This window comes from Aquila chrysaetos, chromosome 1, assembly GCF_900496995.4.
Source record: "Aquila chrysaetos chrysaetos chromosome 1, bAquChr1.4, whole genome shotgun sequence".
Lineage (NCBI taxonomy): Eukaryota > Metazoa > Chordata > Aves > Accipitriformes > Accipitridae > Aquila > Aquila chrysaetos.
In genome coordinates, this window is record NC_044004.1 from 25,206,336 (window position 1) to 25,228,525 (window position 22,190).

Sequence of the window (22,190 nt, forward strand, 5' to 3'; positions counted from 1 at the left end):
TCAAGTATCAGAGCTCATATCTGACATAAAAAAGGCCAGTAAGTTGGCATGTTTCTCAGCCTGGTGAGCAGTCAAGGGCATCAAAATCTTTCTGGTGCCTCACAATGCACGTGACCCTGAGAGGAGAAAAAGAGAAGTTGGATAACTAATGGTAAAGGAATAAATCTTAAAACATAAAACAAAAATAGATGTAAAACAGTGGGGTGAAATTGAGGGGATACTTCTCGAATCCTAATTCTTATGTTTCTTATACTGCCACATTTATTATAGTTGAACTGTGGGAAAAATCCATGAGACCACACTGCTAGCAGCTGCTGTTAAGCTGCTGGACAAAGTCTATAATCATAATCCATCAAGTAATACAAGGTAATTTATTGTACACTCAGTACTTAGTGTTGCTACTTTTACTTCTAGAAATAGCTTTGGCTCATTTGGGCAACATATTCTACTTTTGGTTAAATTAACTGCTTGAGACCTGATTGATGTGAGAGTTTGAACAGACAGCAATTGCCAACCTGGCTTGCTCATCAAAAGCTGGCATTTAGGAAAACAGTTCATTCATTCTATGAGAAGCTTTTTGCTCTGTGAAGAGCTGTGGTACATAACACTGTGACTAGTCACGACCATCTTTCAGCAAAGACACAAAGATAATGTGCTAAGATGGAAGAATTTTAATTACACCGAACTCAGCTATAAGGTATCTGTTTCTTGTGATTTCATGCAGGAGAGACAGAAAGAGCAAGTACTGTAAGCAAGGACAAAACTCTCATAATAAAAGTTCTGAGGAACTTCAAAGGCCAACATTTTGTAAATTATGGCTGCTCAGAAGCAGGCCACCCCCTGACACTAATTATTTCATTTTATTGTTCACTGATACACTTGAAGGATGATTAGACCTTCTAATCAATTTGGTAATCAGTAGGATTAATTTTTCTCCTGCCCCATGAACTGCTTTTGTAGAAATACTAATGACTGCCAGTGGTGGAGGCCTTCTGCTCTCATATTAAAAACTCAGGTTATAGGGTAGCAGATGAGGTTGACTAGTACAGCTACATATAATCTCATAATAATTACAGATTATAATTACAGCACTATTAATGCACTGTTCTATAAATTTCCACATAGCTAAATGTGATTGCAGATTACACTACAATCTCTGTAGCTATGCTCAGGGAAGTAACTTTACTCATTCAAGTATTTTAGTGTGAACAGTTCAAGAACTTAAATACATGCAAGACTTTGCAGGACTGAGACCCAAGACCCTCATCCTATACCTACTACGAACTTGGAAAAGAATCTTTATCTGGAGATTAGGGGATAGCAATGGGTCTGTCAATAATAAAAAGACTGTCCTTTTAAAAAGTGTAAATACAATAATTATAAACTGAAAGAGAAAACCACGAGAGAAAAGGACTTCTAAATGTGCTGTGGCAAAGGCTACTTCATCATTTTACTTCTGTGTGTTCTGATCCTTACAATAGCTGCAAATATAGCCAATGGCAACAGGTACGGCTCAGCCTACCTCAAAGACAACGTTTGCTTTGGGACCTATTAACAAAAGAGCTAGAAAAGTAACAAAAAGGAACCACTGCCTGGCTTACTGCCATGTATGTCAATGATTTTACAGAAACCAGCAGCTGTAAGAAAAAGAATCCCATAGCTGATTCATCACAAGGAAGAAACACTAGAGAACAGAATAAATTTTAAAAGATTCGCTCAACCAGCATCACGTTTTAATTAAAGAAAATAAGAGAGGCCATAGCAACGTACAGCACTCCTTACATACCATGTAGCTCAGAAGAATCACCAAATGTGCAAATCAATACCTGTCTGCCTTCACAGAACAATGCAGGTAGTTTGACAGAGAGTTAAAGTGCTTTTGTAATGAGCACAGTAAAGCCATTGACACTTTGAGAGTTAAAGCTATTTCAGGAGTTCTGACCAGAAACTTCTTTGCAGCAGTGAAGCAAAAAAAAAAAAAAAAAAAAACCTTATTCTGAATGGGCTTCTACTACCGGCTATCCGAGCCCTGAACTCAGAGCTTATGCATGAGTCCCTGGTAAATTAGACTATTTCTGATTAATCTGCCCCTACATGTTTCAAGTTATTATGGTAAATAGGATATACGCTCCTAAATCACACTGTTTAGAAAAAGCAAGCAACCTAGGAAACCACTGCCCTCCAAATAGAAAATCATTCCTGTTTGCCACAACTGGTAACAGTAGGAACTGGGAGAACTGGAAGATACAGATAAGTGAATGACAATGGAGAGTGTAGGTTTTATTTCTTAAACCCTTCGTTATAATGTAAATTAGAATTTCAGCAAATGCTAATCCATGACACTTGGATTTATAATTTGTTTCCTTCCAAGTCTCTTCTTATAGCTGCCCCCCGCCTTTCTTCTTGAAAGTAAACAAGGAGGTCTAGCACAAATCCAAACAAGCTACAGATTAATTATTTCAATAAAATATAGAACTGGGACTGTATAGGACTGAGATTAGAAAAAGCAACTATGTCCCCAGCAGCCATAATGACTATTCAGTTGTCTGTTGAATATTGTCAAGATCTCCCATCCTTAAACCTCAGTGACAGTTGAATGATACAGGACATGTCCACAGGGAGACTTGTAGAAAGACTTATATCCTTTCTGTCCAGTCCTTGAGCCCATCAGATACAAGTCAGCTCTAACCCAGAAGCTACGTAACCATGCCAACACAGCACTAAGTTGAAGACAGCATGCCCTACTTCTTAACAAGGTACATTATTTTTACCTCTGGCTTTCCCTCATGTTAATATAGCCTTTGGCTGCCTGGTTTGTCTTTTTTCATTCTGCAGGAGAGGAGGACACATAACTGCTGCTCTCGGATTGACACACACTGAGATATTTCTTGTTCTTGAGTAGTTTCTTCCAGTCACTAACTAGCCTAGATCCACAGCCTGCAAACAACATTTGTTGTTTATGGTGCCTAGCGATTTCATTGTCAGCAGCTCCAGGAACAAGCCTTAATAATGTTTTGAACATTCACTTGGTATGAAGAGCCACCCTAGTACAAGTTTTCTTGACAAGACTACGAGATACCCATTTAAAAAGAGAAAAAGAACATACACGTTCATAATCTTACCAAAGTACTATGCATTAGAAAACTTGCATAAGCAATATTTTGATGCAGCAAAACCCATTTAATTTCACGATTTCATTTAATTTCCTAAATTTGAGATTGTCTAACTATAGGGGCTTGTATGTGGATAGAAGCTAGCTGATCTTTATAAAATTAACTTTGGAAAAGCTCTTCAATTTCATTTTCATATATTAATGCTCAAAGGTTAAGAAAAACCTGTGCAAAAAGCTTTCTAAATTATGAATTGCATGTTAAAAAGAGGAATTTTTGTTTATGAGCTACTTGAGCATTACAACTGCAAGAAAAGGTCTTTTGAAAAGAGTGGAGTTTAATTTGACACATCTGGAAAAACTATTTAATGCAAAAAAATAGTTCTGAAAATAATTCTTTCTTTTTTGTATATTCTTAATACTAATATAAAATATTGCTCCTTCCAGTATCTAGAAATTTCGTATATCATGTTATTAACTATGAAGATACAAAACTAACAATACTTTAAAAAGTTAATATTTAATGTATTTATATTGAATTTATAATATTTATTTTTGCTGCAGATTAATTTCTCTTTTTTCATAGACTCATAGAATCATTTAGGTTGGAAAAGACCTTTAAGATCACCAAGTCCAACCATAAATGTAACACTGCCAAGTTCACCTCTAAACCATGTCCCTATGCGCCACACCTACATGTCTTTTAAATACCTCCAGGGATGGGGACTCCACCACTTCCCTGGGTAGCCTGTTCCAATGCTTGACAACCCTTTTGGTGAAGAAATTTTTCCTAATCCCCAATTTAAACCTCCCCTGGTGCAATAAGGTCTCCCCTGAGCCTCCTTTTCTCCAGACTAAACCCCAGTTCCCTCAGCTGCTCCTCAGAAGACTGGTTCTCTAAACCCTTCACCAGCTTTGTTGCCCTTCTTTGGACACGCTCCATCACTTCAATGTCTTTCTTGTAGTGAGGGGCCCAAAACTGAACACAGTATATTCGAGGTGCAGCCTCACTAGTGCCAAGTACAGAGCACTTTACTGTCCTACTTTAATTAGACCAAATTCAATAGGGGTGGCAAATTAAAATTAAAGCAACATGTTAGGGTTCAACAGTAACCCCTCTAGTAACTGTCAGCATAAAGCTCGTTTCTGGAGGAAATTGTCCCTACAAGTGGGAAGAAGGAAAAGAGGGCTTCAAGAGAATGAGAAAAAGAATAAGAAACTACAGCCACTATCTTTAGAGCAAAGTTGTTCAAAAACCTTGCTATTTTCCATGGCAAAAGAAAAGGCACATTCCTTTGGGCTCGCCTTTAAGCATAGTACATGCCACAGCCAGTATAAATATAAACCAACAACAACATAACATAAATTTAAATAAAAACCTAATTTTTCCCATAAGAAAGAAGAACAAGCAAGACATTTGAAATGTGCCTGGATAACTAGCAAGAAGGCAGTACAGAATTTGGTTAGGATCAAACATGGCATTTGCTGTCAATATTCACACAGCAATGCTTCAGACTCTGCATGTTCTTAAGCTAGAGACAATGCTGTTTGCCAAAGTTATTGGCAACTGTTGTTTCAACACAAGTGCATTTAAAAGACCACAGAACTGTCAGTGAATGGCTGAGGGTGGAAGAGACCATTGAAGGTCATCTGGTCTAAACCGCCTGCTCAAGCAGGGCTGTCTACATCCAGTTGTCCAGGACGATGTCCAGATGGCTTTTGAATATCTCCAAGGACTCCACAACCTCCCTGGGCAACTTGTGCCGGTGCTCAGTCACCATCACAGCAAACAACAGACAAGCATCCACATAGACAAACAATACTTCCTTGCCCCACCACTTACAGCTGTGGTTGTCAGGTGAAAAAAATAGCACCCTTGTAAGATGTATTATTTACTTGAAATATTCCATACTACCACAAGTCCCTGGTTCATCCAGTTTAACCATGTTTACCACCATGGAGAACATATAATCCTTTGGGAGGCATCAGTGGGCGTGCATTTGATGTTGTTGCTGACCTGTGCTGTTCTGTTGCATGCTTCTATTTTGCCCCTTCATTTCTTTTGGTCCTGATTTATACCCTTTAGATTTTCCTTGTGAGTTGCTTGGATATATTGAGGTTTTCAGGATTCCGGTACCAGTCTTTGACATGAAGGTAGGATTGATCTTGTAAAATTCAGTCTTACAAAACACCAGTATCTCAATAGTTTCTTTAATGCCTTATCAGTAGTAGCTGAAAAGTTTTGGTCCTTGTTATTTCCTCCGTTATCATCTGTTTGTTAGATTTCTGTATCTGTACATTTATCGCTTTCCTGGTTACTTGTTATTCCTTTTATACTCCATAGTCCTTAACCAGATAATTTAATGAAGCTGATACTCTCACATTCCAAATATCATTAGAGATTTCATCAGAAACACACCCAGCTTAAGAACAATTTCCCTAATTTGCCACCTGTAGTGACCCAAGAGACATGAGAATTGCAGCCAAAAAACCCAAAAAAACCCAAAAGTAATCAAAAAGTAACCAAACCCAGAACGTACAACATTTTTAAACTACCAAACAGGATGGAAAGGAGGGTGAGATACTTGAAACCTGAGGTAACTTACAATGTTATTTCAGTTAGAATACTTTTTATAACACTGTTTTATTGCTGAATTATAACTGAATTATGTTTATTTTGATGAATCAAGGGAAAAAGTGTCAGACATCTCTAAAACCAGGAAACAAATTTGTCAGCATAAATTCTATTCAGCACTAGAATAATGTGATAAGCAATGAAAAACCACCACACTCATTTCTGCAGAAGAAATAGGTAGCAGTTCATCATTCACCATGCAAGAGCTTGAAAGGAATTTGGGTTACTAGAGAATGTAGTTGCTAAAAAAATGCAAATCAACCTCTCATTTTCCCAAAACAGATGAAATTTGACTAAATTGTATACATGGCTGTTTTAGATGAGATATCACAAACATTTTATCCATTATCCATTTATGATAACATTAGACTGTTTTTTCCACAAAACATACCTATTTCTAACACACTGTTGCTTGTTAACATCTGACTGTGAAATATTTTTCTTATCAAATTGTAAGAGACAATTTTCTGCCATCTTCTATATGATCAAAAAACCCCTTCTGTTAAACACATGGAGCATTCTTCTCTATCTAGAGAAAAACAGTACTGCCTTCCTGTGAATACTCTGTTAATCACATGAATTAATTTGGGAGAAGTTGATTTACAACCTCTAACATGTGACCTGCCACCACATTAATGTACCAGCTCACATGTTAACATACCAGTTCATATCTGTCTGAACTGATAAGCTGCCAATTACTGGTTCTTTTGTGTGATAAGCTTTTTGACACTATTTTTGCCATTTTTGTCTATTCTGCAATAGATGGAATTGATGACTAAAATTTTCCCCAACCGTAGGTGATTTAAGTATAAATTCTTTCCAAAGATTAAGACAAAAGGATTTACTGGTCAGTTTGAAAGAAAAATTACGAAAACTATCATACCGATCCTAAGAAATTTAAAAAAAACTATGCATTTAACAAATGTGTGTAGTGCCAGGTACGTGGACTTCCTCAGCTACTTGGAGCTTTTATAGGGTAAAAGTCTCTTCTTTTCACTACCAAATCACTTTTAAAGACTGTGACACTTAGTAATTTTTTTTTTCTTTTTTTTTTTTGTAAAATCATCAAGGGGAAAAAAAAGCTTGGATCTGAAGGACGTCCAATCTACTGTTACTCTGCCTTAGCTGAACAATGATTTTGAAAGTTAATGTATGTTCCAATAATTTTCACTTGGTACCAGAAAAAAGCTGGGTTTTACAAGACCATGCTCTTATTACTCCCCTTTTCTATTGGTTTATAACCTTCCTTCAACGGACAGCAATGTGCCAGACATGATCATTTCCAAGAGCCTATGATGGCCAGCAGTCCATAACATACAAGTTGAGAAAGATGACCAAGTTCACAAACCAGCCCCACCTAGTAAAATCCTTCCAGATGTTGGCATAATTAGTAGAAAATTATTCCAAATGCTCCTCCAAATTTAAGTCAATTAATCATTTCTATACTAGGATAGGAATGATTGTGATGGCCAAGAGCCCTTATGCCAAAGAAAAGCTCAGATTCAAACAGAGAAAATCACAACTGTTTAAAATGTAATTACCAGCTACTGTGCAGCACTAAAGCGCTTCCCTTCTATTAATATCCAGAAAAGCTTCATTTTCCCAGAAGTCTCACACAATTGCATCTTCTATATGCTCAGTATTGATTTCAGCTGCTCTGAAATCAAACACTCCTAACAGTAGTTTCAACACATCATAAGGATGAAACAGATCACAATGGAAGAACATGGTAGTACTAAAAAAGATGAGAAAAATACATGAGTGCTATGTATGGATATCCCTCTCTTTTTTCCTGATAATATTCACTGAAAGACTAACCCTTAAAAGTTCTTAAATTACTAAATCCCCTTCATAAACTGAGAGGAGAGATAAGCTGTTCTCAGCAAAAGGTAAAAGCGCAGTTTTCAGTGGTTATCGCTCACTGGATTTGCATCATTTGAATCATTTGGGATTTTTTTTTTTTTTCACCACTGCCTAACATATTTAAAAATAAGTCTGTATTTTGTACGTGGAAAACATAAAAGCCAAATTATATTCCTGTATGTGGCTGTGGTTATTCCTAATCTCAAGTACAAATCACTAGCCTTTTCTTTCCAGGTTGTTTGTTGGGGTTTTTTTAATATTTTCCATTCCAACCAGAAGACTTCTAGAAGCCCTGATCTTTTCTCTCTAGGTGTTTATTTCCTGACATCCCTGTCTTACTGATCTTCACTAAAATTTAAAAATAATAAATAGCAAGCCTGTAGTAGAAAAATCCAATTTTTTTTTTTTTTTTTCTAGCAGGTAAATAATATTTCAGGGTGAAAGAGCAACTTTTAAAAGACCAAGCACAGGTTTGATGAGATCCTGAGATGGACCTGTATTCATAATTTCCTTAAATAATTTCCTTCATCAACCTCAAAATACCAAAAGATCTGGCTTCAGATCTGCTCCTGCTGTCCTTGCTACAAGATGGCCCTGGGTTTCCCTGTCCAAGCTGCACTGACAGTGTGCCTGTTTGCTCACAGTAAAGGACCAATCCTCTGCTTTCACAAGTTTCATTTGATGCCGCATGCAATAATCAGGGCAAGATGATCAAAGAAATTACTATAAAAGGTATCACAGCAGTCAAACTAAGAACAAAAAATCAGCTATTTTCTTCCCCACAGCAATTATTTTGGTTTTTTTATCTTTTAGTACCAATACCTCTTTGCATGTCAAACAAAAATCAAAACCAGTTCTCTTCCAAGCTGCTTTCTACTTTTCTAGTTTTCTCCAAATTTAAAGAGGCAAACAGGACTCCTGCAGTTCTTCTTAAAAACTAAAGCTTGAGAACTGCTATCCCTAGCTTGTGATCAATGCAAGTACATGCCTACCATCACCTAGTCTAAATTGCAAGGTTATAGTCTAATCAGCCTTATAGGCATCTAGACTTACCTGACCCTCTTGATTACAAAATACTATTTTCCTACTGAATTATAATATTTCTCTTCTCCCAAAGGAACTTTTAATTGCTAAGTATTTTTACTGGCCTTTTCTTCAAAGGTAGCAAGATTTGGTATTTTTCTTTTTCTTCATTACTGTAATTGTATGGAGGCTGACTTTGTTCTTTTGTCTAGATCTCTGAGGACACTTTGAGTTGTTATCTGGCATTCTGATTTACCTGAAGAACTAAGACATATTTGATTTTTACTACAGTGAGTTGTCTTCATACACCCCTGCTTCCCCTAAGATTTTCCAGATTATGACAACTAAAAACCCCTACTTTTAAAACTAACCCAGAAAAACATATCATAAAATCTCATGTTATCTATTGTGTAATATTTACTATTATTATTTGTTGGTCTGTAGCATTTAGAAGCGCCAAACACGGATGACAGCTGTGCATAAAAGACAATCTGTTTTCCAAACAGCTTAAAAAGCATATTTTGAATTTAATCAAATTTAGTATTTTAAACTCTTGGCACAGACAACTAAGACTGTTACAAAAGCCAGAAATAAAATACATCCCAGCAGGAGAAGAGAAGCAAACAAAAGGAAGGAAGCAAGGGAGCCTGAAGGAGTATTCACTAGAAAGTTAAGAGACTGGGCTGTTAAAGAGAGGATAAGAGCAAGAAATCAGATTAAATGGAACAGAGAAGGAAGAATGCATAAGGCAGTGACAACTTCTTTAGCTTTGAGAAGCATTCAAACTCAATACACCTGCTGTAATGTTATGATATGAGAACAGACAGATAAGTAAAACTTGAAGGAACAGAAGGTTTTCTGCATATCCTGATTTTCAGTCATTGTCCCCTGCTTACCTGGACTGGGAGCCTTGTCAAAATATATTTTGGCTCCCTTCTTCCGACACCATATTTTAACAGAAACAGTGAAAGGAAAGGAGGATAAGACTGCTGAGGGGTGGGTAGACATGTACACCTTGTCCTGAAATGGATCAGGCTCCTAGGTTCCCTAATAAATACTAAGTTCAAACCGGGCTTTACCCTTATAGATTTAAATGGTCTCATCTAATTTGTTATCTGTCAGTTTATGCCTGCTTCTAAGTTTTTCCAGGATCAGCATCTTGGCTGTTGAGGATAGAGTGTGGAGTTATTACAAACACAGACTGACTACTCAGATGACCTGCACAGCTCACGGACCGTGGTGTTGGGGATGCAAGAGTTGACACAGCCACCCACACATCATCATGCTCTGTTTTAAGTACTGGGCTACAGCACAATCTGAGTAAATGATCCTGTTCACTGGCTCACTGTGCATGGGTTTCTGAGACACCCTGGTGTGATGAGCTGTCATTTCAAACAGTGTCCTCCAGCAGCACCTCAAAGATTGTTGTATTTTTCTTAAAATGAACATACCCCCCCTAGTTACATGCTATTTTAGTTTATATGCTATGACTTGACTTTCATCTTCAAAGTTACTTCCAAGAACCAAAGTATAACCTCAAGTCAGGAGCAAAGATTTGACACTGTACAAGCAGCAGCAGTAGACATGGTAATATGCATCTCACAATAGCATGAATAATTGAAATTGCCCTATGACACATCATGTGCCACTTGAGTTCAGGCAACCAGTTCCTTGATTATAAAATCATGATAATCAGTGGAAGACCCATTTTTCATTTGGTGCAGTTTTACATCCTTTCAGACTCTTTTACTGTTGCATAAAAAGATCAGAGCTATAAAGATGAAATATACTTTTGAAACTTGGCCACTGCTGGCTTTGGCACTGCTATGTAACAAGCACGACTCATTTGAAAGGAATGATCCATTAGGAAGTAATGATAAATGTATGATACCTAAAAGAAAAATTCAGTGCAATCTTTTTCACACAGTTATACACACACAGAAACTTTCCAATACTTTAAAAAGAAAATACTACACCAATAATCCTTTCAAGTGAAAAAAAAAAAAGGTTTAAAGTCTAAATTCCATCTCTGCTATTGTGCGACTACAAAATAATCACAGCAAGTAGAATTTCCCCCCTCTCTCTCTTCTTTGTTTGTTTCTGGCTGCATCTATATTCCTGTTCCTACTACTTGCCTTTGCTTCCTGCATCAGCTTGAGAGAAAAAGGAAAGAAAGGTGCTATGAATCATATTCAAATAACGCCCAGGCATTCAAAGCCTTGGTAAGGTTAGCATAGTATATATTGGCCAGTCTGTAAAAAGCAAATTTGCCATGACCTGTAAGGCGTTTGAGGAAAAAAAAGAAGAAAAACACCCACAAAGATAATTTCACTTTCAAACACAGTTTTCAGCCTATATCTAGGGATAACTGGCAGCTTTCTTATTTCAGACACTGCAGAATAATACTTACACATAGAAGGGAGAAAACCTTATAGACAGACTTCTGTGAAAGACAGAAAACCTTTAGAAAACACCACCAGCAAAATTAGTGTTGAGTTAGTAACAACAGAACTTTCAAATTTTCAAATAGATTTCCCATGGTTCCCTTAAAATAGTCTCTAGGCTGAATATTGTTTACTTCTTAAAAACAGAGGACACATTCTTAAAAATCTAAAACTTGTGCTTAACTACTAGTCACCTATTTTTCTGGCTGGACACTAAACACTAAGGATACCTTGCTTGCCAAAATGGCTTCTGAAACTGTTCAACTTGATATAAGTGCAAGTCTACAAGTTCTATATTTAAATAATAACCTCAAGCATTATGGTAAAATTATGAAATCTGTCATTTAGTCATGAATTATTTATAGAAATGTTGCATTAGATTTTTATTAGGAAACGTTTTTGTCTCCCTGTAGGCCAGATGGTTCAACCAGCTTTGGGAGAAAACACATACAGGGCATGTTTGCAAAGAGTAACACACACTTCATATCCAAATAAAAAGCAGGTGTAAAACATTCTGCCTGTACAGGCTTGACTTAACATATAAGCCTTCTTCCACTCCTTTCTCTTCCTCAGCCCCAAAGGACACTGGAATTCCTCCTCCCTTCACCCTCTCCTCCACACACACACATTAGCTTTCTTGTTGTAAACAACAAAAGTCCAGAAGATTTTTCTATCTCTGTGAACCTTCAATATTACCTTAATACAAACTACCAGCCTAAGTTTCTGCATTGTGACAGAGCTATGATATGACAGATCAAAAACTAGACTTCCAAGGTAACTGTTCCCTCTATGAAGCATCTGCATTGATGTGATTTCCACAGGAAGACTGCACTGTATTTATTTTGTACTTCCAAGAGTAACCCAAGTACTCTTGAAGTCTGGTCTAATTATTCTTTATAATATCTCTTGGAGTTTAGGATTTAATATCATGTTTTGTTGTGATTTCAGAGAACCCTCATCCCCATGTATGTATCTAAATTCCTTGCTTCATTCAGCCAAAAGAGTCTCAGTTTTCTGAACATTTTCTTTCTGTGTTTTCCCTAGTGATTTGAAAACAGTTAATTTTCTATTCTAATGTCTCATTGAGCCTTTCATCTACTTAAAGACCATAAGAAAGGCCACATGAGGAGACAAAAAATGTTTCCTTTACCAATATACCTTCTTGGATGCTAACCAAAGTCACTGCTTATAGAATATTAGAACAGCTCAATAAGTCAATTTTAATCTTGGTAAAGGAATTATCCCTATATCAGTAGTGTGTTATTTTCCATCATACTGATGAGCTCACATAACAGTAAAAAGCTAATATTTGTCAAAGCAGAATTATCTTTCTTAAACTTTATTATTATTAGATCTTGACTTTTAAAAGGCATGCATATCAGCTCTATCTTCTGATATTATTTACATTAGCATAGTCAATTAATAGTGAATGTACTTAATCCCCTGCCAAGAAGAATCTTATAACAGATTAGCAATTAGATAAGAAGAAAATTGGAGCAGTCCAACATGCAAGGACTGATGACAATTCAGAGGACCATTTTAGCTATTTCCTGGAAAAAGGTTTCATAAAAGTTAATTGTGTGACATACTAAACTGTATCATTTAGAAATGCCTTAGCAACATCAGGTATTGTAACTAAAAAACAAACCCATTTACATGATGGTAAATCAGCCTTTGAAATCCTTTCTTTCTCTGTATGGAGGTCCTACTGGGTAGGAAACACAAAAAATGAGAACTTGAAGAACACATCCAATAATCCATGTTGAAACAAGATAATCCTTTCATTTTCACTCCATGCTTTATTATGATCAGCAGACAGAAACCTATCAGGATGATACAATAGAAAACATTTAAGACTAATCTTCACTTCCCAAGATTTCAGTCTAACCCTTCTGAAGACACTACTCTGTAGAGATTTCTAAAATCTCAGGTAATTTTGAGATACACCGTTAAAAGCAATGCTAAACCTGACCCAAGTTGTTATTTATAAAGAAACACTGTTTTCTTCAGAGTACAAAGAATGAGGAAGTTATTAAAGTGACAAGTGTTCCGTGGCAACCATCTTTTGCAACCTTTGTCTGTAACTACAATAATAGACATACCCTTTCCTCAGGGGTAAATCAAGCAATGAGCTATAACATATTTTCTTTTTTTTTTTTAAATCATATAAAAACAGTGACTTCTCAGGGCACTGCAAGCACCTGCTTTTCTGTCTTCCACAGTATAGCTATTACCTAGTTATAATACTTCCCTGGGGCTGTTGGAAATTTCCCTGTTCTACCATTCAACAGAAGAAACAAGAGGAAAGACTGTAAGCATGTCCAAAATTTTTTGTGTTTGGGGGGGGTTTTTAATCTGCTAATAGAAATGTTTCCCCTTATCTATTTTTCATCCAAATAGACTCCCTGAGGCCATTGTTAAGGCTTTACAGTAAGAAGGCAGTAACCTTTGCAGAATCTAAAAATCTACAGAAGTTTTAGCACACTCCAAAACTTAAATTAGTATCGACTTTGACTAAACCCTCATGCAAAATACTGGTGACTTTTAGGTCAAACAGGCAAACCCCTTTCTCTTCCTCAAACCGAAGCATACACATTAGCCCTTAAGTTTAGATGGGATGAGAAAGCAAGCAAGAACAGAGGGAACTGAACAAGCCTTTAAAACATAGGTTTCTTTAGTTCCACCTAACTCTGGCTGTATGCACCTAAGTCTGAATTCATTAGGAGTATATCTCAGGAGTTCTTGTGATCCATTTTTTGCCATCAGCTTCTGTAACCCCATACTTTAAAATCAATTCCTTGTTGACATACCCACATGACCCAGGATCTGCCATTCTGAAGGCATATTTATTTTTCCTTACTTGACTCTTCTTAACTATCTTTACTAGAATTTTCTAGCTCTCCTTAATGAATGGGTTTTTTAACCAGCAATAGGTATATTTAAAAAATACCTCTTTCTTCTAAGAGGGAGAAAAGAACATAGGAGCAACATACATATATATGTATATATATACATATATATAGCACTCTGTATGCACACATACACATATAAACTACAATGTAAATTATAAGCTGTTTGATTATGAACACAAGAAAGTTACAAGAAAAACACAGCTTGCTGAGGGAAGAGTGGGATGTTCACAGAATAAGGATGCACAATGCTTCTGTCAATCCCAGTAGTCAGTATTTTTTACCAGAACACAAAAGTTATTAATTTACCATGTTCATATCTCATTTGCATTCTGATCTGCAGGTAAGCAAGTAAGAGGTCCAGAATCCAGCTAAACTTTTAAATAGAAAAAGTTGCCAACTAATCATTTACTCATTACTTAAGCAGCACAGACAAATACAGAAGTGTTCAAGCTGCAATTCTGCAGTCTTCGACACCAGATTCGTGTGCTGTCATGGCATAAATTTGACCCATGTCAGACAAACATATGTTGCATTTCTAATCATCAAGAGCGTACGACACTCTTACCACCTCAACTTTTTACATCATTTGTGCTCAAAGCAGTGTAATAAGCAAACCCCCATCCAGCAAAAAGACCACCAGTATACAGTTAACCTGTTGGTATTTTTTGGAGGTGTTTGAAACAGCAGTGTATGGTTATATTAGATCAGAGTTTTACATCATTTTGTTGTGTAAGGAATCCTAAAACTGCAGGTGCTCTGTCATCAACCTGCAGCCTCACAGTGTTGCAATCTCCTTCACCCTGCCCAGAACCTGAGCTAAACAACTTGAGCTATCAAAAATAGACATGTAAGTTAAAGAAAATTAACCTTTTTCTCTCCCATGATTTTTCAGTACTACATGAGCCATGACCAGTTTGAACAACAACTCTTAGAAAGTAGGAGATCCTTCGGTAACTTCTCTGCAGGCATTATGCTGTTAAACAATTTGTGTAATAATGCAATTTTTCACATCAACAATGGGACAATTTGTGGGCTTTCTTTCTGAAAAAGGTAGAAGCATAGCCACTAAAAATCAGGTGAAAAGTTTAGGAGAGACCATACAAATAGCTCCAACCCTTGATACAACAGAAGGCTATATGAATGGTACACCATTTAGGGTTTTTTTAAAAACTAAGGACTTTCCATTTTAGTTCAAGCCATGATACCATTATGTAAAGTCTGTTAGTGAACTGATTTGGGCTGCTTTCATGAAAATCAGCAATTTAAAAAATAGCTTCTGTTCATTTAAGGTTACAAATTAGATATATAAGGCAGCACTTCATCCACCACTGAAGTGCAGCCATCTGTTTTATAGTAGGCATTTATACAGTTTGAAAAATGAAGAAAAATATTATAGCAAACTGAGAAGAAAAATACAGACGTCTTGAACAGAATGCCGAGAATGGCTTCCCTCAAGCAGTCAAGAACTGCACCTTCCACAGCCCAAAGGCCAATAGCTAAAACTTTGAACCCAAAAAATTGGGCACACAAATCCATATTGAGAAAACTTGATACATCACTGTATTTTTGAAGCTGTTGAGCATAATTTTTTTCAAGAGAAGACTGTATATGTCAGTTCTTAAATATGGACTTAAATCAGTTAACTTTGTTGTTCCCCGTCCCCCCCTTTAAAGCTGCAGCCTTGGTCTGTACTGGCGTTCACTGGCAGTGTGCAGGTGTCTGTGGTGTGATGCATGTGGTCCTACCATTTAGTGGCCCACAAAATTTTGTTGCTTATAGTGAATGACACTTCCGGGTGGTCTGTCATGGATCTTATACACATTATCTAAAATTATGTCAGTCATTACAGCAGACTTAAACAGATATAGTGTGTTGTGAAAACTGAAGTATGTAGAAAACCTGGTTTTTATGTAATAGTTCATGAGAAAAGAGGGTTTAAAATTGTTTTCAATATAATTTTCCATCTAAAAAGGGATTTTTCTTTCTTTCTTTAGCAATATTAAATAACTTCTGAGCAACTTGTCTCAGAAACAGATGCTTAGTGTAAAGCCTGATTGAAAATATTCATGAATATACCAAATATTTTTATGAGTAGCTAGAATATATTTTTAATAGCATATTAAAAATTATAACCCCAAAGGAAGACAGTGGTAGTTTAATTATGGACTTGTTAATCAGGAATTTAGTCTCAGTACTTTATTTCTCTATTTCTTCCCTTTCCATCTGTTGGATATTACTGTGACATATGAAAATGCCTTAGGATAGGGCAACATCTCCCAGCTTTTCAAATAAGAATCAACTATCCTCTCTTGGCAGCTGAAAGGGATAGTTAATCAAAGTAATAATTTGGCTTCCCTCCATCAAGAGACACATAGGTCTTTCCAAAGAGCAAGTTATCCTCTCAGGATGACTTGATAGATGCCTGGGTGGTCACTGAGAGATTTTACTGTTTTAGCCAATGGGAGGAAACCCTCATTCCAGCAAAAAGAATTAAGGACCAAGTATGATGCATGGTATACTTGCTGTATTTTCAATAATAGCATATGTATTGGGTTAACACACTGAGTACTAGTAACAGACTTGTGTATGTCTCTAAATTAGGTCTCAAAGAAAATTTAGAAAGACCCTTTAAAGAGATTATATTAAGCCTAAATGTATGGTTAAATGTAAATACCTTGTTAGAAAGTCTCTACATTTTCCTGCAAGTACACCAGTTAACCTTCCTATAACAGTCTATTTCTTTTGGCATGAACACTTGAGTTCATAGATGTTAAGTGTACTGTACATATGTCAAACCAATTCTTTCAGTGTCTCATCTAATGTTAAACATATTCAGATAGTAACCTCACATCAGGTCAGACACATTTAAAGACAGGTATATTAGTTTAGTGCTGAGAAATTATAGTCAAGTATAAATGCCTGCTCTAGATTCACCTAGGAAATGACTGCAAGTTTGAGCAAGCTTATTAAAAAGGTTTACTATCTTAATTTGCTTTTTCCTGTCTGTATAGTGAGGGATCCCAGATTTACTGAGAAGTGTTGAATGTTAAAGGTATTTAAGTGACCTGAAGAGGGTAAACTATACTTTTGTCTCTCTTAAAACAGAGCACTATCTAAGGAGTATAAAAATTTATGATGCATGTATTCTTGTATCTTTTAGATGTGTCTTTTCTGCTCAGGACTAGAAGACTGTTCAGCTTTGATGACGCTGACACTGTTGTTTTTCCTTTACTGGACACAGATGAATGAGTATCATCTGAAGCTTAATATTATGACTCCAGTGTGATTTCCAGACTCCAAGACCAGGACTCAGCTCCTATCTTCAGCTGTCTAGAAGTTAGTCATCAACGTTAAGCAAGTCACCTAGGCTTCACCTGTAGTTACTTGACAATCTGATTTTAACGCCCATTCTAAATATTTATTTTAAACCTGTATTAGGATCAATTCATTCTATCTGAAACAAGAAATCTGGATCCAGAGAGCAATCATTTCATATAGGTATTCCAATAACTATGAAGAAGCTTAGATAGCTTTCATCCAACTTTTAGGTAAGTTGAATCTATCCTCAGGATCCCACATGAGACCCATATAGACAAGTTTTCATCATGTCAGTATCATAATTGATCTAAATTCAGCTTGTTCTAATCCCTGATATCCTGGTGGTCTCCCTTATCTTCTATTCTAAGAGCAATTACAAAATACTATATGTAATGACTATAAAATATATTGTGAAATGTGAAATACAGTCAGCCACCCCAGGAAACAAATCTGGGATTTTAATTGTAGAGAAAAATTTCTTTACTACAAAACTGTAATAAAAGGTACTGGTATAGAAACTATTATTGTTCCAAGTTCAGTTTCAGAATAAGATTAATATGCAAGTCTGATCTAAGTTAAGCATAGCAAGACCTATATAGTATCATCTTGGTAAAGATGTGTTTGGAATAGCTTCCTCTGACTGTTTTCCTAAGCACTAAATATCTAGAAACTGGCTAAAAAGAAAGGTAATAGCAGCCATGTGAAATAACCAAAACAAGGCACTTCCATCCCAATCAATAGTAACATGGAAAAATACAGCATTAAATTATACTCATCTAAATCTACAGAATTCTGCCAAAAAGCAGAAGATTTCCTGCTGCTTGGTTTGGTTTGGTTTTTAACTGATTTGCAACTGTTGGTTTGATCTACCAATTAAAAACTAGCTTTTCATGCTTTTCTTAAATTTCATAAATTTACTACAAAAGAATATGGTCAAGTAGTCATCGGATCTAAAACCAGCTAATATCAACATCTTGCTACATTAGGACCATAGATGCTAGAAGGGCGTGGTTGATTGTCCCATTCTTTGGCAAGCTTACTTTGGGCAATCTTCTATTATTAGAATGCTGGCTAAATTCAAAAGAACCTCCTGTGTAGCTCCTTGTACTTTGCGTCCTGCAGCTAAGATGAATAGAGTTTAGTTAGAGCAGTGAGTCATGATACACATCCAGATGTTATAATGGCTTTTGGCCTTCATTAGATTTATCTTAATGACAGTTATTACTAATTTGTTATTTATTTAGATTTTTTTAAATCATTATCAGAATTTCAGTGGACATAACAGACAAGAAAGTGTGACCTTTTAACAAAATATGAAAGTATGCTTTGGAAAGAACAGATGTTTTAAGAACTTCATGCTGTAAGGAAAACATAACCATCATGAAAAACTCTGTTCAATCCAAAAGCTCCATGAAATTTCAGGTAAGTCTTTTATGCCATTAAATCCTAGATTTAGAAATTTAAGCAGATTCCTGAACCAAAGATCTATTACCAAGCATGACGAGGTACTAATCAATTTACCTTTATGCAAACTTGATGCTTAGAAAACCCCAAAGTAAAAAAAATCCAGCTCAGGTAACCACAACTGCTGATATAAAAGTATATATACCCTTATGTACACATGTAAGTGACCAGAATCCTCTACTTGTTTCTAGAGGCTCTAAACTTCAACTAGAAATCAACAAACAGCTATAGAAAAGTGAAAAAAATTAAAAATAATGGTTGCATTTTATAGGATTAAAGTTAGGAAGCTCACAAAATTCAGTACTAGCATAGATTTCTGAATGACAACAAAGCATAACTCTACAGAGAACACATTGTGATGATGTAACATTAAGCAATTCAAACCTACTTGAATGTACAGAATGGAAACCTGACAGCCAAGCATACTGACCTATGGTAAATGGAACTGAATTAACTGAGGTAAGCACAGACCAAGAAAGGCCACCATTTTTAAATCTTAAATTGTCTTTGCAGTGTTTTGCAGATATATCTACACTCATCCTGGCTGCAAACCATGTTGTCACTGGCAACTGCTTCCGGGATAGAAGTGTGACCACATGGTTGTGATATTTTGCTCGACTGAATAAGCTCACTGTCAAAAGTGTTGATTGGCTCAGCCAAAATATTATTGTAACATAGCTATGATATTCCTTACCAAAAGTAAGGGATGACTTGAGATGACCTGCTTGAATATGCCCAGCTGTGAATTTAAGTCTGTCTACAAAAGAAGGGTATAGATATTGCTTCAGAAACAGAGGTTAACTCACTCTGGCTATATCTTTGTGCTGTTTGGAAAACAACTCTACCCATTTTCCAAACTGATTGAAAGTATTGTGACCCCCACTAACAAAGTTAGATGTTGCTATTTGAGAATCTTATTAGCGAAGGAACAAAAAAGTCTTTATTATGTAGTATAGCTGGTGGATTTTAGCTGGTCTCTCCCACTGGATTAGGTCATGGAAAGAGCTTCTGTTTGGGCATGCATATCAATCAATAATGTTTCCTTTTTAGCCATACCTGAAAGTAAGGGAACTACACAAGTTTAGACCTATACCAAAAAAATCAAGTTGCAGTCTTTAATTTCTTGAAGTTTTATTTAACCTAATTCAAACAGGCAGGAAATGGAAATTGGAAACTTCATTTTCTCCACGGGGCCTTGTAGTCTTGAAAAGACTTCCAGCACTACAGAGAGCTGACCATCCTGAACTCCCTGTGAGGTGCTTCTGGCTGTGGTCCCCTCCGGTCCCATTAAAGACGGACCTACACTCTTCTTGACCAGGAGCTGATGCCACTATAATTGTGCCCTCACTTTGCAAGCTAGACAATATTTGAGGTAGGGAAGTGTTTCTAGCTATGCATTATATCACCAGAAAAAAAACTAATTCACCTTCATAACTAGTGCATACTCAGCATATAGAAAAAGGAGAAGCATATTCAGGAAACTATTTAGTTTTGGTTTGGTTTGGTTTGGGGTTTATCTCTTTCTTTCTTTTTTTTTCCTTTCTTTTTTTTTTAAGACAATTTTGGGTTTGGAACAGTATTTTGAAAGATAACCATGTTCCAAACTGAACAGAGTGATTCAAAGTTTTTCTCAGAGTTGGTCCAAAATCAGCCATCTATTTGTTTTCATGGAGTTACAAAACATGGGATTCCAGATTGAGATATAATTTGCAAGAGAATAAAAATGAAGATATAGTTCATCTCAAAATTCTTACAGCCAATTAAGGCAAAAAAGGACACAAAAGGAATAAATAATAGAAATAACTGGAATAATTGTAATTGAGGAATTTTCTTCTGAATAGTAGAAGTTCACATTTCACTTTTTCCCCTGTATACTGCACTATGACTTAATAATAACAACAGAAAAACTTTACAAATTCAGTACTTTTCCATTTTATCCCATAATCATTTTGCTGATTGCTATAATCTTACATAAAGCATAAGAAGTGGTATTAAAGTACTAAAATCTTTCTATTAAAATTATTAGTTGGCAAGAAGACACACAACATCAAAAAATATGCAGGCCACAAAGTGTCACCTTCACATAGGAGGAATTCCCTGCAGTGAAACTGGCAAAGCTCAGCCTGGTCATGAGTCATGCTAAAGATTCATTTAAATTATTGGAGGGCATCCAACCTATTTAAAAGTCTGGCTACAGGGAGTAACATGTCACATTTCTGTCTTAGTCCTGCTGCACTTGAGCATAACTAGATCATCTCTTCATGTCTTGTCTTTTTCTTTTCCCCCAAAGTGCGCTCAAATAGTATTCTACTTACCTATCAATTCCTGTCCTTGACTCATTGTTTTATCTCCTACATCCATTTCATATGCACTCTCCTGTGAGAGACTGAAAGAGTTAATGTCTCAAACATTGTGGTGGGGCAAGTTCTGCTTAAAGACAAACCCTGCACAGCAAGGAACCAAGGTGAAAAGCCCATCAGCTCAGACATCAGCAACAGGAGGGGGAGGGCATGCTGGAGGGTGTGCAGCTCCCTGTTCTGATAAGCTGTTCTGATACAAAGATCAAACTCTGGCCATGTCTGCAGGGAAGGAGAAGTTACTCCACAAAGGACCACCAAGCCCAAAGGCTCACAAACTGCTCATTAACCTGACAAGTTCGGGTGCCCGCCCAAAGAAGGGGCAAGGATGATAAAAGCACACAAACTGAAGCCCCCAGTGTGCAAGCCCACCGGGACTGGACCTGTCGGCTGACTGGACACCTTGGCTGACTGAACCGACGCGGGACCCAGGACCGGTGAAATCTTCCTCTCTTCCTTTTTCTCTCTCTGTCTTCTTCTCTCTTTCCTTTTCCTTTTCCACAATCCCTACACCTCATCCGTTTCAAGATATAAACCATTGACCAAGTCTGAGACTAAGAGTGGATCCAGCCACCCCTAGACCCTTCTCTGAAGAGGAGTCTGGAAAGCAAGGGGGTCTGCTCTGAACCTTGTGACTCAACGGGAGGGATCTCCTTATTCCCTGAATCCATGTATATGGTTATACAGTTTACAGAAGTAGTCTTATGCCAATTCCTGTTGTGAGAAACCCTGCCACCTACTACTACGCCTCCCCAGTTCAGTTTGCTTCTGTCAGGAATAAAATCTTTAACTGATCGTTTGGTGTCGTTTCACCTTAATTTAGCCTGAGGGAATTTCGAATTAAACACGACTGCCTGGTCTGTCCAGTCTGGGTCGTGACATCCCCTGAAGATGCTTCTGTTTGAAAGACTAATGACCCTAACCACTTTGTATCAGCTTTTTGAAGTGACCTCAGATTTATGAAGATACCAGTCTCTTTCAGGAACATTCAGTATTTCCTGGGCATGTGTTTGAAAGAAACAAGAACAGAAAAAAAAACAACCAATGCTCTCAAGAAGGCTGTTA

The 22,190-nt window shown here is 36.7% G+C and overlaps 1 long non-coding RNA gene across 1 annotated transcript; it reads right to left on the bottom strand.

The window, feature by feature from the left end:
- Positions 1-674: 674 nt before the first annotated feature.
- LOC115344165 lies at positions 675-21,525 on the bottom strand. Its single transcript, XR_003924464.2, has 4 exons — positions 21,421-21,525; positions 17,376-17,378; positions 10,430-10,436; positions 675-685 (listed from the first exon to the last, which is right to left on the bottom strand). It is a non-coding gene; the product is annotated as an uncharacterized LOC115344165 (long non-coding RNA).
- Positions 21,526-22,190: the final 665 nt, after the last annotated feature.